Source organism: Halichoerus grypus, chromosome 8, assembly GCF_964656455.1.
Source record: "Halichoerus grypus chromosome 8, mHalGry1.hap1.1, whole genome shotgun sequence".
Lineage (NCBI taxonomy): Eukaryota > Metazoa > Chordata > Mammalia > Carnivora > Phocidae > Halichoerus > Halichoerus grypus.
In genome coordinates, this window is record NC_135719.1 from 127,224,965 (window position 1) to 127,243,572 (window position 18,608).

Consider the following 18,608-nt stretch of genomic DNA (forward strand, 5'->3'; position numbering starts at 1 on the left):
CAGCTTTGGCATCCCTTTCGCCACCCCTGGGACAAACCCTCCTAGGCATCCAGCACTGCCCCCTCAATCCCTTTCTAGGGTGGAATCTGGCTGAAGTGAAGGTGTGGGGAGCCATGAGGGGGAGGCCCCGTGACAGCGGCTGTGCACAGGCAGGAGCAGTGGTGGTTGCCTTGGTGAGTTGGGCAGAGGTTTCTAGAATGCTGCTAAATGTGTTTTCCTGACCCGCCACCGCATTCTCTCTCTTACTTAGCAGACACTTCTTTGGGGGCTGAGGCTCCTTGGTCCCACCTTGTTGTCTCCTCCCACCCTTTTGAAATACTCATTTGCCTGTTCATTACCTCTTCCTGTAAGAAGGGGATCTCAAGCCCTCAGACACCCCAGGGAGAGGGGTGAGGGATCGGACGTTAACACTGTTTTCCCTGCATCTTCATGCCAGCCCTGCGCCTTAGGTACCTCATCCCCATTTGACAGATCAAACCTCTGAGCCCGAGGGCTGCTGGGCATCGGCACTGGCCAGCCAGCCCGCAGGTGGCAGCCCCGGGCCTGAAACCAGCTCTCTGACTCTCAAGCCACGGCATCTCCATGAGTTATATATCCCAGGTAGGGTTCCGACGGCGGAATTTTAAGCAGGCTGTCAGATGGCGGAGGAGACTGGGGACAAGAGTCCTGACTGTCTCCACCAGCTTTTCAGGGACATGTTTCAAGCAAGGAGAGGAAATACGACCCTGCTAGGAATGTTGGCAGTAAGCCCCGTACCTGGCCTGTGGCGTGGGCGGTCCCCGGACACACATTGCTGTGGTTCACCACCGCCTTCTCCCTTTGCCCCTCTGGTCCCACTCCCCGGGGCAGCCGCCCCACGCCCTGATCCCTGATCTCCAGGGACATTGGCTCTGCCTGCTCTCCAGTCTCTCCAGGCGCAGAAAAATCCCCCCTCCACTCAACAAAGGAGGCCACCTACTCCCTGCATTCAGCTCCTTGCTCCTCCCCTGGCCTGTCATCCTCCCTCTCTACATCTCAGGCTGCTGGATCAGGGATGTGCCTGGAACTTTCCAGAAGGATCTAAAAAGGAGGGTGCCCTCTCCCCTCTGCCAGAGCTGTCTCTGCAGAGTCTGGCACCTGGAGGCCTGTCTGAGCAGCCTGCTTCCCTATCCACACAGTTCATGCAGCACCCCGGGGTGGGGGGGAGAGGCAGTGAGGGGGTAAAGGCCATCCCAGCCCACATCCTGGAAGCCAGACTTGGGGACCAGGAGCTGGATGTTCTTTTTTGTTTGTTTGTTTGTTTTGTTTGTTTGTTTGCTTTAAGATTTTATTTTTAAGTAAATTCTACACCCAACATGGGGCCCAAACTCACAACTCTGAGATCGAGTCCCATGCTCCACTGACAGAGCCAGCCCCAAGCCCTGGAAGTTCTGACGGTTTCTCTGCACACCCCTACTCGCACGGACAAACACTCTCTCACTCATGCACACAAGCATGCATGTACTCAAAGAGTCACAGACACTCGCAACACACACACATGCACACACATGCACGCACTATTAGTTTAAATTCTTCTAAGGCAGTACACTCCGGTGTCTCAGTGTCTGGCCTCTGAAGGCAGACAGATACCAAGTTTGCTTTTGCACACTGCGTTGTAGTTTTTAAACAATGGTTTCTCATTTTCAGGGGCAATCTATGAAATTGGAACCATACATGGGTGCAGTAAGTGAAGGTCTTCTTCCTCCCCACTGCTCCCAAGCTCTTGTTCCTCTCCCCGGGGATGGCTATTGTCACCACATCCCGTGTCTCCTTCCAGAGCTGGTCTGCAGGTGAGAGCCTCTATCTAAGGGTGCACGCACACGTGCACACGCACGCACACACGTGCACAGGCACGCACACACGTGCACACGCACGCACACACGCACACGGTAGCCCCTGGCACACGGCTGTGTGCTCTGCTTTATTTTCCGCTTGTGCCAGTGCATCACTCGGGCTATCAGCAGGGCTGGGTGCATCTGTCCACCAGCCCTCCAAGCTGCTAAGATGGCCAACACCCTCTCCCAGCCCGGGTGCTGTACCCGGTGATTGTTCATGTTCATGGACACACACAGCACCTCAACCTTTTCATTTTTTATTTTTATTTGTTTTAAAGATTTATTTATTTGAGAGAGAGAGAGAGCACCAGCAGGGGGAGGAGCAGAGAGAGAGGGAGAGATGCAGACTCCCGGCTGAGCAAGGAGCCCATGGGGGCTCCATCCCACTGCTCCAAGATCACTACCCGAGTGGAAACCAAGAGTCAGACGCCCAGCCGACTGAGCCACCCAGGCGCCCCTCACCTAGGCTTTGTAATGGGGGCAGGTGCACCATGATTTATTTGATGTGCCCTACTGGGTAAGCACGGATTGTTTCCAGCTGTTACCTACAGTTCTTTGTTTTTTTCTAAATATTGATTTATTTAAGTAATCTCTATACCCAATGTGGGGCTCAAACTCACAACCCTGAGATCAAGAGTCACACGCTCTTCCAACTGAGCCCGCCAGGGGTGCTGTACCCTGTTACCTCCGGGTACGGTTCTCTGTGAGTGCCTGCCCGCACACTTTAGCCCACGTGGGCGTGCGTATCCTTCAGAACTGGGTATGAAGGAGGGACCCAGCCTCTTGTACCTCACTTCCTGAATCCATAGGTGACAATAATCAGCGCAGCAACCTCACCATGTGGGGATAAAACGAAAATGTGCGTGCTGAGCGTCTAGCATAGCACCCAGCTCAGGGAGCCAAAACGTTAGCTCCTGGGGGGAAAGCGTAGGAATGGGGTGAGGAGGGGCCGGGTGCCCCGCAGGGGGCTGCCCAGCGCCGCTCCTCAAGGCCACCAAGCTAGATGGCAGGGGCCTCAGCCTGGGAAGTCCCTGCCCTGGTGACTGGGGTCAGGGAGATTCATGCCCTGGGTGCCACAGGGAGGAGAAGCAGGGGGCAGGGAGCCCTGGGTGGGGGCCCAGCAGCTGCACTTGAGCCAGACGGAGGAGCAGGCCTGGCTTTCTTGCTGAGTCATTCCCACTGGAGCTTTGGAGGAGGGGGCAGGCCTGCTGAGAGAGAAAGACAGGGAGAGAGAGAGAAAGACAGGGAGAGAGAGAGAGCCAGAGCTCTAGCGTGGTGCAAGCTCTCAGCACACACACACACACACACACACCCCTCCCAGCTTAAGGAAAAGGAGCCCCTCCCAGCAGAGAGAGGCTTTGTTCCCCACAAGATATAAAAGCCAAGGAGACAAAGGAAAGGTAGCTCCCGAGGCCCCTGTCCCTCAGCTGCCACTTCTCCACCTCTCCCTCTGTCCTCACCCCATTTCCACCAGCCCTCTCCTCCATTCAACCCCGACCCTGCTCCCTAGGGCGACTAACCATCCTGGATGGCCCAGGACAAGGGACAGTCCCAAGGACAGGTTGGTCACCCTACTTGCTCATCACCATTTCCCCTCCTCATCCTGCACCTGCTCCCTGGCCCGTTACCTGTAAATCACGCCCTCACAGAAGATAGAAGCCTTCCTGCCTCTGATGTGGTGTTTTGATGTAACAGATTTTTATGAGACTTGTCCCACACTGTGGGGGACAGAAATGAATGAGGCTGGAGCCCTGGGTCCAGAGGGACGCACACAGGTGAGGTGAGGAGGCTAAGGATGGACTCCTTCCCCCAGAGCCGGCTGGGTGCTGGGCCCCCGGGGGATAGGGGGGCTGCCTGTAAGTAGCAGGGTCTGGCTCAGAGGGCCTGCTTCCATTGAAAGTCATTTTTTGTCTTAGTACAAAAACCTCCAGACCCAACTGTTGTCTAATACCCGGCTCTACACCCTTCCAGACATATTCATGTGGACCTGGTTTCTGGAAAAGTCTGAATCTGACAGGATCCAAACAGGAAATGTGTTTGCTTTGTCTCTAACCACAGCCTTAAACATGCTTTGTCACATCTTTTCTGGCTCTGAACAATATTCCAGTCAGACTCCTAGTTTTCTGATCAAATTTCCTGTTGTTTTTTTATTATTAAAAACCCAGGTTAATCCAGTCCAATTTAAGAATTAAACATCATACACAAATCTAGGGTGATTCTTCTCCCCGGACCCCAGTGCCAAGCAAGGCTAACAGTGGGGGGCTTCTCTTCCCTCAGAATGCTTTCACCTCCAGGGTTTGAGGTTGGGGTGTGATAAGGGGCTGGTGAGAGCTGGAGGGAGCCAGCCACCGGTCTTGTTTTCTTGGCCAACACTCCCTGGTGACCGGTGCTTCCTGGGGCAGGCTTCCAAGTGGGGTGCAGTAGAGTTCTCTGGGGAGAGGTTCCTCTGCCTAGACTCTTTCCAATATACCCAGTCAACTCTAGCCCCGGAGGCCCACCACTGGAATTCCTCCCCAGCTGCGCCCCCGACAGGAAAGTCCTGTACCCTTGCTCGGCCACATGGAGACACACAGTCCCCCTCCCCTGCCCCCCACTCTGTCTTGCGTCTCCTACCCAGCTGAGGCTTGGGGTGCCAGTCCTCCACCACAGGCACCCCACTCCGGGAGTAATCTCTAGCAGCCTCCCCGCACTCCCAGAAGGTAGGAGGGAAACTGGAGCACTCCGGCCCTAGCCTGGGGTCATTTGACCGGAGCAGTCCCACAGAGCCCCAGGACCAGAAGCACCCCATGCTTGGCCGAATGCTCGCTGTCTTGAAATTCTTCATAATTTTTGAACCAGGAGCCACTCGTTTTCATTTTTCACTGGCCCTGAAGATTAGGTAGCTGGTCCCACCCGGGACTGAGTGCTCTGACCATCCTCATCCGCTGGTGGAAAGGAGGGAGCAGCAGAGACGCTGGTTGGAGTCGCAGGGCTGGTTCTGGAGCCTGTGGACGCCCCTGGGAGTGCCACACGTGGCAGAGATTTCCACCTCTCTTCCAAGTGAGGGACGCCCCACCACCCCGTTATCCTCCCACCCCCACCTTCAGGCTTCAGTCATCATCGCCCAGGCAATAGGATCTGGACTAATCAATATCCTGGTGGGCATACGAGCATCCTTCCACACCACACACTCCCCAGATCAGGAACTGAACAGATTCGGATTAAGTGCCTTTTTTTTTTTTTTTTTTTTTACAACAGTGAAATCATGTTGTATGTATTGTTTTATAACCCGCTTTTTTCACTTAACACCACATTGTAAATATGGAGAAAACATTCATCTACAATCTAAGCATCTATTTTAAATATTGCTGTACAACCAACCACCAAAAACCCAGCGGCTTAAATCAACCATGATTTATTGTTTCTCATTATTCTACAGGTTGCCCAGACAGTCCTCCTGACCATCCACAGGAAACACAGTCTAGAGAGAAAAACCGGTCCAGTGTTGGCTGAGCCCCCTTCTGCTTGGGTGACCTTGGCCAAATTACTGAACCTCAGGTTCCTCAGCCATAAAGTGTTCTAGATGAGAACAGTAATATCTCCCTTACCTGAGATATTTCGAAGATCAAATGAGAACTATAACAAAAGGATCTACCGTGTAGGGTCGTCATGAGGATCAAACAAGTTCACATGGCTCAAGTCTAACAGACTAGCTACCATCATGTGCCTTGGCTAGGTTCGTGAGGGAATCGCCGGGGCAGGGAGGGAGCTGGTTGGTTCTCCAGCTCATCAGACCGTGAGACACAGAAGAAAGGGAAGATTTCTGGGAGCATCTGAAAGGATGCGGTGAACAGAGCTAAGAGTAGTAAGCATTGCTCAGCCAAAGAGGAAATGAAATCTGAGGGAAAGCATCCTGTGGCTGAAGCATAAAAACACTTGCGTGTTGGCCGTATTTTCCTGCACACTAATAATATGCTGGTGATAAAGTCAGGAGTAAAATATACTAGAAAGTAGGTAGTGGCAGCCTCGAGGCACCAGACTCCACAAATGGGCGTCTTCTGCCTCTGTCCCTGCTTCTGTCACAGGAGACCCTCCAGCTGCTTCAGGAAACAGAAGAACCAAGGATGCATCTCTGAAGGACAGGAGACGCAGTGCCAGGGAGCCAAAATCTAGACCCGGATCTTCTATGCCCAAATATCTTATTTCAGTGCTTTCATAGATTAAAAAATTTTTTTATTTTATTTTATTTTTTTATTTGAGAGAGAGAGCATGAGCGGGAAGGGGAGGGGCAGAGAGAGGGGGAGGGGCAGAGAGAGGGGAAGACGCAGACTCCCTGCTGAACAGGGCACCTGACATGGGGCGCGATTCCAGGACCCCCAGATCATGACCTGAGCTGAAGGCAGACACTTAACCAACTGAGCCTAAGCTTTCCCCCAAATTGTACACTTTTTAAAAATTGAAGTAAAGTCAACATATAATGTTATATTCATTGCAGGTATACAACACAGTGATTCAACAAGTCTATTCGTTATGCTGGGCTCATGACCAGTGTAGCTGCCACCTCTCACCAGACAGACTATCACAGTACTATTGCCTATATTCCCAATACCTTTTATTCCCATGACTTACTCATTCCATAACTAGAAGCATATATCTCCCACTCCCCTTTACCCATTTTGCTCATCTCCCCACCCCTCACTCTTCCCTCTGGCAATCATCAGTTTGTTCTATTTATGGGTCTGTTTCTGCTTTTTGTTCGTTTGTTTATTCATTTGTTTTATTTTTTGGATTCCACAGATAAGCAAAATCATATACGACTTGTCTTTCCCTGTCTGACTTACTTCACTTAGCAGCATGCCTTCAAGTTTCCTCCAGTTTGTTGCAAATGGCAGGATTTCCTCATTTTTACAGCTGAATAATATTCCAATGTGTGTGTGTGTACGTGTGTATGTGTGTGAGTGTGAGTGTGTGTGTGCCACGACATCTTTATCCATCCGTCAATGGACACTTAGGTTGTTTCCATGTCTTAGCTACCATAAACAATGCTGCTATGAACATGGGAGTGCAGATATCTTTTCAAGTTAGTGTTTTCATTTCCTTTGGATATATTCCCAGAAGTGGAATTGCTGGATCATATGGTAGCTCTATTTTTAATTTTTTGAGGATCCTCCATACTGTTTTCCACAATGGCTGTACTAGTTTACTATCCTACCGACAATGCACAAAGGTTCCCTTTTCTGTTGGAAGTTTTTTGATTACTGATTCAATCTCTTTACTCATTACCAGTCAATTCATGTTTTCTACTTCTTCTTGAGTCAGTTTTGATAGATTGTATGTCTAGGAATTTATCCATTTCATCTAAATTGCCTAGTTTGTTGGCATATATTTGCTCATAATATTCTCTTATTGTCCTTCTTTATTTCTGTAGGGTCAATAGTAATGTCCCCACATTTTTTTTTATTTTAACAATTTAAGGGGCTCCTGGGTGGCTCAGGAGTTAAGCATCTGCCTTCACCTCAGGTCATGATCTCAGGGTCCTGGGATCGAGTCCCACATTGGGCTCCCTGCTCAGTGGGGAGTCTGCTTCTCCCTCTCCCTCTGCTTGCCACTCCTCCTGCTTGTTCTCTCTCTCTTTCTTTCTGTCAAATAAATAAAATCTTTAAAAAAAAAATGAAGGGGATTTAGAGTATAGAGATGAAGAGATTTTGGAGCGCCTGGGTGGCTCAGTCGGTTAAGCATCTGCCTTAGGCTCAGGTCATGATCCCAGGGTCCTGGGATTGAGCCCCACATCAGGCTCCCTGATCTGCGGGAAGTCTGCTTCTCCCTCTCCTCCCCTTTCATGCTCTCTCTCTCGCTATCTCTGTCTCTCTCTCTCTCTCAAACAAATAAATAAGATCTTTAAAAAAATAATTTGAGTCTCCTCTCTCTCCCTCTATTCAGTCTAGCTAAATATTTGTCAATTTTGCTGATCTTTTTTAAGTACCAACTTTTGGTTTTGTTGATTCTTTGTTGTTTTTCTACTCTCTATTTCATTTATCTCCACTCCAATCTTTATTGTTTCCTTCTTTCTACTTTCTTTGCGTTTAGTTTGCTCTTCTTTTTCTGGTTTCTTAAGTTGGAAGTACAGGTTATTGGTTAGGGATCTTTGTTCTTTTTTAGTGGAGCCATTTACATGTATAAATTTCCCTTTGAGCACTGCTTTCACCACATCAATTGTAGTAGTTGTATTTTCATTTTTATTCATCTCAAAAATATTTTTTGATTTCCCTTAAGATTTCTTATTTGACCCATTGGTTATTTAAGGTTGTATTGTTTAATTTCCATGTTCTTGAGTTTTCCAGATTTCTTTCTGTTATTGATTTCTAATTTTATTCCATTGTGGTCAGAGAGCATATTTTGCATAACTTCAATCTTTTTAAACTTATTGAGACTTGTTTTGTGGCCTAACTTATGGTCTATACTGGAGAATGTTGCATGTGAACTTGAGAAGAATGTGCTGTTGTTGGGGGAAGTGTTCCATAGTTGTTTCTTAGGCCCAGTTCATTCACAGTGTTGTTCAAGTCTACTGTATCTTTGCTGATCTGTATCTAGTTGTTGTATCCATTATCAAAATTGGTATTATTGTCAAACTGTTTATTTCCTCCAATCTTGTCAGTTTTGCTTCATATATTTTGGGGACTCTGTTGCTGAGTGCATATATGTTTACAGTTTTTATACCTTCTTGATAGAGTGACCTTTTTATATAATTATTATTATATATTTTTATATATTATTTCTATTTTCATTATTATATAGTGTCATTCTTTGTCTCTTGTAACAATTTTGTCTTAAAGTCTATTTTTTCTGATATTAGTATAGCCACTCCAGCTCTCTTTGGTTACTTGTTTGTGTGGAATGTCTTTTTTCATCCTTTTAATTTGAACGTATTTGTGTTTTTGGATCTAAAGTGAGTCTCTTGTGAGCTTATACTTGTATATTTCTTTTTAATTCATTCTTTCAGTCTCTGCCTTTTGATTGGAGAGTTTAATTCACTTATATTTGAAGCAACTACTGAAAAGATAGGACATATTTCTATCACTTTGCTATTTGTCTTTTGTATGCCTTATGCTATTTTTGTTTATCTATTACCATTTTTTGTGTTAAATAGATACTTATTTTCTAGTGTATCATTTTAATTCCTTTGTCATTTTTATTACTATATATTTTTGAGTTATTTTCAATATTGGTATTCTTGATTGTGTCCTACAGGTCTCTTAGGGTCTATTCATTTTTCTTTATTCTTTTTTCCTTTATTCTACCCAGACTGGATAATCTCAGTTGACCTATCTTTAGGTTTGCTGATTCCTTCTTTTGTCTGCTCAAATCTGCTGTTGAGCCTGTCTGGTGAATTTTTCATTTCAGTTATTGTACTTTTCAACTCCAGAATTCCTATTTGGTTCTTTATTATTATTTCCTTTTTTTTCTTTTTTATAATTTCTATTTCTTTATTTGGCAAGACATCATTCTCATGGTTTCCTTTAACTCTTTGAGCATATTTTAACGGTTCACTTAAAATCTTTTTAAGGAAGTCCCATGTCTGGGCTTCCTCAGCAACAATTTCTATTAATCACCTCTTTTCTTGTCTATGAGCCATACTTTTTTGTTTCTTTTCATGCCTCATATTTTTTTGTTGAAAACTAGACGTTTTGAATATTATAATGTGGCAACCCTGGAAATTACGTTCTTTCTCTCTCCAAGGTTTGTTGTTGTTGCTTGTTGTAGAAATTGTTTGCCTAATGTCTTTTCTGAACTAATTTTGCAAAATCTGTATTTTTTGTTGTATGTGGCCACTGAAGTCTCTATTCCATTAGATTTGTGGTCAGCTACTGATTTGATAGAGATTTATTTAAACATCTGGAACAACAACAGAAAAAACATCTCCTAGTCTTTGAAGATGGATTGTGTATTTGTGTTGGGGTAATCTTCAAAACTCAGCCAGGCAGTTTACAACTCTGTGTTACCCTTTACTTTCTGCTTGCATAGAGACAGAAGGTCAACCAAAGGTGAGAGTTTAGTGCATACCATTACAGCAATAATAAGGAGTAAACTACAACTGCATGCTAAAACATGGATGGATCTTAAAAATATGTTGAGTAAGAGAAGCCCAATGTAAAGTATATAGAGACTCTGATTCCATTAATGTTCACTTCAAAAAACAGACCAAACCAAACTATACTGATTGCAGATGGTAAAAGTGTAAAGAAAAGGAAGACAAGATTACCATTAAGATCAGGACAGGGTTATCTCTGGATGGCGGTCTGATGAAGGAGGAAGGGGTATGATTGGGAAACAACACAGGGAAATGTCTGCTAATAATGTCCTATTTCTTGACTTGGGTAGTGGTTACAGAACTTTGCTTTATGATTATTCATTATAGTGCTCATTTATATTATGTATATATACATTTTTGTATGGGTATTGTATTTCATGAAGTTAATAAAGACTATAAACCAAACAAAAAAAAGGGGCTTATTACTGAAACGGATGCCAATTCCCAGTGGAATGATACAACAGAGTTGATTTCAAGAGCCTGGCAATGGGGGTGCCTGGGTGGCTTAGTTGGTTAAGCATCCACCTTCCACTCAGGTCATGATCTCAGGGTCCTGAGCCCCGCATCAGGTGCCCTGCTCAGTGGGGAGTCTGCTTCTCCCTCTACCCTTCCCCTCTATTAGTGATCTCTCTCTCTCAAATAAATGAATAAAAAATGTTTTTTAAAAATGTTATTTAAAAAGCCTGGCAATGAAGAGGGGATCCTCTCTCTGTAGCCCAGAAAAAATCCAATAGGAAAGCCAAATTTCTGCCCTGTGAGGATCCACCTAGGGTGGGGGGGCTTTAGCCTTAATGTAATATCAACATGAAGACTCAAGTATTCTTTTTTTTTTTTTTAAAGATTTTATTTATTTATTTGACAGAAAGAGACACAGCGAGAGAGGGAACACAAGCAGGGGGAGTGGGGGAGGGAGAAGCAGGCTTCCCACCGAGCCAGGAGCCTGATGCTGGGCGCTCTATCCCAGGACCCTGGGATCATGGCCTGAGCCAAAGGCAGACGACTTAACGACTGAGCCACCCAGGTGCCCCAAGACTCAAGTACTCTTATCAACGTAACCCTGCAGGTCGTCAGCCAGACTCAAGACAGAATTGAGGTGAAGCTGCACAGGCTTCTAACACTCAGATCTGTCTGGTCATGCTCAAGGTTGTCTCAATTCTGTATGGGAGAACCCTCCCTTTCAAATGCCTTCAGACTTCCAGCACAACAGAGGTGCTTCCTTTGTGATGTCATCAGCATCTGCCTCTGACCTGGCCCACTAGAAGTTTCTAATATTGATAATTGGTAGTGGCTGTTGGTGGTGGATGAAAGTGACCTCCCACCAGTCATGAATTTCCCCTCTTCCCAGAGAGAAGTACTGGTAAAAGAGGCTACTACAAGCTAAAGCATCTACCTGGTGGAGCATTGGTGAGTGGGGCTCTGGCCTGAGGCCAGGGGTAAGGTGGGGCAGGGAGGCCAGGCTGTGCCAGCAGAGGGGAGGCCTAAATTCTCTGCCACGGAGGGCCAAGTAGTTATTGGGCCCTGGCTTCTCCACTCTGGCCCCACCAATGAGGGGAATGCCAGTTTCCAATGAAGGGTCAGTGCTATGTTTCTGGACTTAAGCCTGAAGCCTTGTTCTATCTTGAAATCTACAACCTCATGTCTGGTTAGACGGAAGACACTGGAAAAATAATTTTCCACCCCAATACATTGCTTCCCTACCTTCTGCACAGGAAATCAAATTCCCTCCTGTTCAGAAAAGCGGATTAGAGTGTGTGATAGAAACCCAAGCTCCAAAAATGGACTCACATTCTTGGAGAGCTTTGATTTGGCTCTTGGGGGGCAGTGGATACCTTAGAATATCTGGATTGTCATTTAAAGTATAAATAGTGATGTGGTTCTGCCTTAAAAATACTGTCCCTGTTAGTGGCATGAGTTTACATTCTGGGTCCTATAGCAAAATCTGTGGAGTCTCATGCCCATCACCTCTGGGCCCACAGCCACCCTCCCCTGCTCACTCCCTAGCAGTCTCATCCAGCACTCAGCAGTCTTGACCCAGCACCAGGTCTGGGGTGATGGGGACTTTAGTGTAGCTGTCCTACCTTGAAGCCTAAAACCAGTTGAGTCTAATGAAAAATAGGGAGTGAGCACATCTAGCTAGCTCTTTCTTGGGTCTCCCACCTTTCCCCTGTCATTTTGAGTTTTCCTGAACATCCCATCTGGGCAGTACAGAAAGGCCATGAACAGTTGTGTAGATTGTGTACAGTTGTGTTTGTTTTTTGCAATTACATTCAGTTCTGCAATGAACATCCTTGTGTATGTAGGTCTTTATGAGCTCAGGGGAATGTTTCTGATGAGATAATTTCCAGACAACAGTGGGGAGGTTCCAGGACCACTGTGGGCCCATAATACTCTTGTGAGAGCTATGCCCCTGCACTTGTTCACTAGGATAGTCGAGGACCTCAGGCAATTTCACTGATCAATAATCCAAATCAGTAAGACCTCACTAAGCTCTGGAATCTACCCCCCCCCCACCCCCCACAGACACACCAGTGCCATTAAGAAGTATTTATTGAGTTAGGGCACTGTGCTAGATAATAGGAATCAAAAGAAAAAGGAGATACAATCTGACCAATAATCTAGTAGGGGCCAAGGTAAATATCAATGAATCAAAATCTTTGCTTTCTGACTCTTGAAGAAAAGTATCATTTTGGATGGCTGAGTTTTCTGGACGCTGAAGGTCTCTACCCTTAAACATATATGTTTTATTTTATGTTAACCATTTTTGATCAGAAATACTTTCTAAATTAACATTGCTTTCATTTTAAAAGAAAACATTTGATCAGAATTAACCTTCTCTTAATGATTCAGCATGTTTCCAACACTACCCTGTAATACACTATGTCCCCAGGCCTCTTGGAGTCACCCTGAACTAAATGACTCTGACTTTGTTTCATAGTTGTTCTATCTTCTCTTGCTCTTAACTTTTGCTTATTTCACTGTGCTTATTTATGAATCCTTTCTTCTTCCAGTGTGCTCCTGCTCATCTGCTGTGGGTTTGATAATCAGGAAACTAGGTTTATTAGTTAGGCTACTGGTTCAGCTGTTGTCACAGAGACCAAGGTGGTCAGCAGTCCAAGGCTCTTCTCCTCCAGGTCATCAGGTCATCATGAAACTCAGGTTCTTAATGTCTTGTTGATGGGGCAACCCTAGGGTGTTGTCCTTGCTAGCTTCTTCAGAGCTGCCCCCACCCATGCCCATGGTCCAATCTGCACAAGGGAAAGAGGAATTGGGGAGTAGGCAGCTTCCTTTTAAGAATGTGGCCCAGAAGTGAATGAAACACGTCACTTTCACTCATATCCTATTGGCTAGAACTTAGTCCTGTAGTTGCTCCTGGCTGCAAGGGAGGCTGGGAAATGTAGTCTCTGGCAAGGTAGCTATGAATCCAGGTTTTAATCTTAGAAGCTCTACTGCTAAAAAGAAGTGGGAAGGAAAGATCTAAGGGGACCCTTGACAGTCTCTGCCACACTGGATCTGTTGAAATTGTGTGTAGAGTAAATGTAGGTGGGCTCTCATTGAAGATACGAGGTGTTCTTCTGCAGAAAAATTACCGATTTTGACAGTTTGACAGTTCCATCTATTTGGATTGCTCAGGGGCCTTTGGTTTCTTTGCAGTTGTTCTGGATTATGTTCCCAGACAAGACACTGGAGGTTAACAAAACAGCCATAAAGACAATAGCCTAGCAGTCATTGTCTTTCACAGAGCTCCTACCTCAATCCACATAAGAGCAGGAAAAATGTTCTCAGCAGCCACAAGCTGGAAGCACCTTCCTTCAAAAGCCTCCCAAGTCCACAAAGCCTCAGCTATTCATTTCTATGCACCTTTACTGAGCACCTCCTACCAGCTTCACCCTCATCTAGGTGGTTGGTGTTCGGTTGGTTAGGACACTGGTTAGGACTCTGGGGTCATGTCTTTGATTGTGTCACTGGAGAGCCCATCTGGCATTTTCATGGGTTCTTGTTCCTCCTCTTCTGTGTCTCCCTTTAGTGTACATCCCTGATGCCTCCTAGGTCTTGCCTCCAGGAGCGGGAGTGGGTTGGATGTTGTCTTATCAGTCTTATCCTTTGCTGCTGCTCAAAAACTTTCCATGGCTCCCTTTGGCCTACCTAGTGAAGTCCAACCTTCAGAGCCTTGTCTTTGAGGCCTTTGAAGACCTGTTTCCAGCTTTCCATTTTGGCCTCAGCTCCCCTCAGAGGGCATGTCCAGGGGTCAGGTTCATCTAGGGAGGCAGGCTGCACAAGGTCTGTGTGGATGGCACCATGGCAAAGGGTTTGGAGAGCTGCTGAAACCAGCTCTTGGTCTGGGCCAGAATACCCACAACGCAGTTTCCTCCCAGGACACTCAGTCGAGGATGCCTGGGAATTTCAGTGTTGGGTCTTCCCTCCACTTTATCTAGGTCTTTCCAGGAAGGGAGGGATTAACAATGACCGGCATCTTCTGTATGTGAAAAACTGAGTTAAGTACCTTCTATGCATTTTATATTCCCAGCCACCCTGAGAGGTAGGTACTATTATCAGACTCCTTTCATTTGCCTCAGGGCACCTGTTTTACAGATGAGGAAGTTAATCTCAGCCTGGTTAAGTGACTTGTACAAGACAAGGTCACACAGCTAGGAAGAGACAAACGTCCAGATGTGAACCAAGGTTCAACTGGGTCTGAAGACCATGTTTTTTCCACTTAACACAGGGCCTTTCTAAAGGAACAGCTATTAGCCCCATTACACAAGACCCTTAGTCCTTCCACCCTGTGGTCAGACACTAGTTCTGTAAGGAGGAAGCAGAGAAAAGAGAGGACAAGCTGCTTCTGTTCAGGCTTTTTTCTCTCCCACCAGTACCCAGTACCGTAACAATGGCAACAACCACTAATATTCACTGAGCATCTACTTTGTATACAGTATCTCATTTCATCCTCATAGCCATCCTCCAACATTATTATCATTTCCCTCATTTTACATATGCAAAGACTGAAGCTCAGAGAGGTTAAGCCCCATATTTAGAAGGCCCAGCTGGGATTCGAATCCAGGCAGCTGGAGTTCTTAAAGGCTGCTCTTGCATTTATCCCGCTGGGAAGCAACCCATGAAGACATAGCTCCCCTCCCCACAGCATCTCTTACCTTGTATTCAGCTGCTTCCTCTCCGGTCTTCTCATCTGATTGCTAACAACTCCTAATGATCAATATCTTACCCTTATAAAACCATGGACAGTCCCTTTTCAGCTCTCCTCACCCATTAGCTATTGTACTGAAAGTACAGGATGATGTCTATTAAATAAACGTGCCTGGGCCCCTGCCTGGGGAAGTGAGAGCGCGTTCACAGCTACCCCTTACTCTGCATACTGATCTTTGGGGGGGGGGTTCAAACACTGGTACCTGCCTCCAGGGCCCAAAGTAGCTGTCTTTAGCAGAATAGCCAGGACTTTGATGAAACTGGAGACATGCAGGGGACTGTGGCCCAGGCAAACTGGAAATGACCCAGCCCACTCCTTTGGGCTTCCCAGGCAGGGCTGTGGCCAATCTGTAGATCTCTTCTCTGCTGGGGAAGAAGGAGGGGGTACCAGCCATTGGGCACCAGGAGCCCGTCCCAGGGCGGGGCAGAACCCTGCTACCTTTGTGTGGTTGTGCATCTTTTCTTGCTTTGGCTGGCACCGGTGGGGAGATTCGGAAGGGGGACAAGCCTCAGAGGAGAGCTTGGGGTAGGGGTGAGGTTGTACGGTGAGCAGAGAGCAGCAAGACAGCTGCCGAGCGCCAGGGCATCAGGGGGTGCTGGAGCGATTGCTGCAAGGGACCGGCAGCCTTGTGCGTTTGCGATGGTAATTTGCAGATGGTTCCTGGTAGCGACAGGGTCTCTGAGGCGGAGCCTGGGCCTTTGTATATGATAATCCGGCCCGGGTTCCCCGGTGGGTCAGAGCAGCCTTGGGGCGGAGCCAAGGTTGGCTCCAGCCGGGGAGGAGCCGGGATGCCGCTCCCGCGGTGATGCAGAGGGGAATTTGCTGACAGTCCCTTGCCAGGTGGGGCTGGTTTCACCAGGCCCGCGAGGAGGACCGGCTGGCTGTCTCCTCCCAGGTAAGGAGCGTGTTGCCTGTCACCGTATCCCGGCGGCCGGAGCACCCTGCCTGGGGCTGGGCCGTGACGCCCAGGGCGCAGATGTGGTGAGCACGCGGGTGGTATGAGCCAGGACTGATCAGGCCGGGAGAAGGGGCGCAGAATCCGGGTCCTGGACAGAGGAGGGGGTGGGGAGGGACTGCTGCTCTAGGCTTTCCGGGACCTCGGACTGGGAGGGGTGGGGGTGGGGGAGACTGCGCCACACTCCCTTGCCACGCTGGCTGGCTGGCTGCCGGCCTGGACCCAGGGAAGGGTGGAATGAGCTGCCCGCCAGGGAGGGCCGTGGCTTGGTCGAGCGTCTTCACTGGGTTGGGGGGAGGGTGGGCGGGAGGCTCCCCACCCCCAACCCCAACCCCAACCCTAACCCCCGCCTGCCTGACAGCCAGGTGGGGTTGGCTCTCTGGACCACCCCCACCCAGGGATTCCTCGGGGCTGTGCCGCCCACTCGCTGGGCTGGGCTGGGAGGGGTGTGCGCTCCCCCCCACACCCCCCGCAGTCTACTTCGCCGTTATGGGTTCTCACAGCGTCACTGCTGCCGGCTGCCGGGTGGGGGGTCTCATTCTGTGCTACTGGGCTGGGCTCCTGGGCCCCCAGGTTTAGAGGATGCCGCCTTTTCTCATATGCTTTCAAAGAAAGGTTCTTGCCTCCATCCCCCTCTTGGCCTTGAGAGAGAAACTTCGGATTTGGGTGATGGACCTGGGGAAACTGAGGCCCAAGCAGGGGTGCTGTGGCTTCACCAAGGTCACTTAGCAGGTCCCACAGAGCTGTCCTCCCAGGCACTGCCTTGACCATCTGATGCTCCCAGGAGGGGCAGGGGCCAATCTTGCTCTCTGGACCTCTGGTCCAATTTGGGGTGGACCACCCCACTGCAGGACCCCCTTTCCCTATCCCTGAGAATGGAGGAGGTTACAACTTCTGCATGGGCTCTAAGGTGTTATGGATGTGAACACTGCAAGGATAAGAATTGTCTGGGGACGGGAGAAAATCGCTGGTGAAAAATGCTCATCTGAGCAGAGGGTACTGTGGGCCTCTACTACCCTTGTGGGTTCAGGGAGAGAGGGAGAGTTGGCTTCTGGGAGAGGAAGACCCGAGGGGGCAGCCCAGTTCCGGGCTTCAGTCTCTGTACCCGCCTTGATGAAAGCCACCTGCAAGTTCCCAGGCCGCTGTGGGAAGGACAGGGGACGAGGAGATGGACTTTCTCCTTTGACGGCCTGTATCTCACTGGAGAAAGGCTGGGGAACCATGTTGGTAAGACGGCCTTCTCTCAACGCCACCCTCTGTTCTGTGGCATTTCACCCTTGCTCTCTCCCTAACTCCTGTCCCCAGGGGAAATGGACTACTGTTGGGTCTGTGGCTCTTGGAGGTGAACTCTTCCCGAATTCACCTTATCCTCCTGTCTGAAGCAGATGCCTTTCTCTGGAGGGAAACTGAGGTAGGGAGAGAGCTGTATTTTATTGGAGAGCTAGAGCCAGCCAGCGCCATGGTGCAGGCGAGGAGACTGAGGCACAGAGGGCATAGTGAGTTGCTCCAGGCCTCTCACCTACACACAGGTCTCTACTCCCTGGCCCACCACAGGGCTGTGGATGAGGCCCCTTCCTCTCTCTTCTCCGTGCACAGCCCCCAGCCCTGGTAGGGTGAGGCCTTGAGTGCCTCCTGAAGGGTGGAGGGGGCTGTCAGCGAGAGGGGACAGCTCCAGCATTTTCTCCTTCTTTAGGAGATGTTTTCAAGTTAGAAAGAAAGAAGCAGCTAGAAAAGGGGAGCCACATCACTCAGTTATCTTCCCATTGTGCTCCCACAGGGGACGCACGGTTTCTGTGGGGCTCTCAGGGGCAAGTGCACCTCTCCCTCCCGCCCCTTGGGCCAGCAGTTGTGACCACAGCTGGGAGAGGACCCATGGGGCCAGTGACTTCATTTCCCTCTCTGACAGCATGGCCGGATGGCAGTTTCTGCCCAGCCCAGCCTTACTCTGAGTGAAAGGGAGTTAGCTTTTGCCTGGCGCATGAGGTGGGGCTCTTTGGACACACCCCCTGAGCACAGAGACCCTGAAGCCGGACCCTGGTGATTCTGCAGCATGGCTTGGGCTGCCTGGGGATCACTAGTAACCACTGAGGTGACCTGTGGAAAGGGATGGGGTTCCCAGTAAACCAGATCAGAACTAGCTGCCCATGGACTGACAGAACAATGCTGGAGAGAGAGGAAGACCCGTCATGTGCCCAGCTTCTCTGCTGGGATGCCCTGAGGGTCTCCAGGAGGATGGTCACTGCCCCGTGGTCCTGGGAAGCTGGTGGTGTGTCCCTCCTGGCCCAGCAGAGGCGGGGTCAGGCTGCAGAGAGGCTCCTGGCTCGTGGGAGAGGAACCACTCGCGGAGGAGCATGGTTTCTGGTTCTGGACCAGAGCCCCTATTGGCTGGCACCCCTGCCCTTGGTTTTCCTACCTGACAGCTGGGCATGAAAACACCTTCCCCAGCTGGGTCAAAGGGCTTTGGAAACATGTCACACATTTATTACAGATGGGAAGTGTTATTCCTGGAGACTGTGGTGTAGATCGAAG

At 48.7% G+C, this 18,608-nt stretch overlaps 1 protein-coding gene across 6 annotated transcripts in view; it reads left to right on the forward strand.

Moving 5' to 3' along the window:
- Positions 1–18,608, forward strand: part of TMEM63C (transmembrane protein 63C) — a 98,084-nt gene that overhangs the window by 13,550 nt on the left and 65,926 nt on the right. For 4 of the 6 annotated variants that reach the window (XM_036084318.2, XM_036084315.2, XM_036084321.2 and 1 more), the window contains exon 1: positions 15,624–16,019. The exons of 1 other annotated variant lie outside the window; for it this stretch is intronic. The gene's annotated coding sequence lies outside the window, so the exon portion shown is untranslated. Of the gene's footprint in view, positions 1–15,623; positions 16,106–18,608 lie in introns of those variants that run through there. One more of the 6 variants, XM_036084316.2, reaches the window with a different exon arrangement.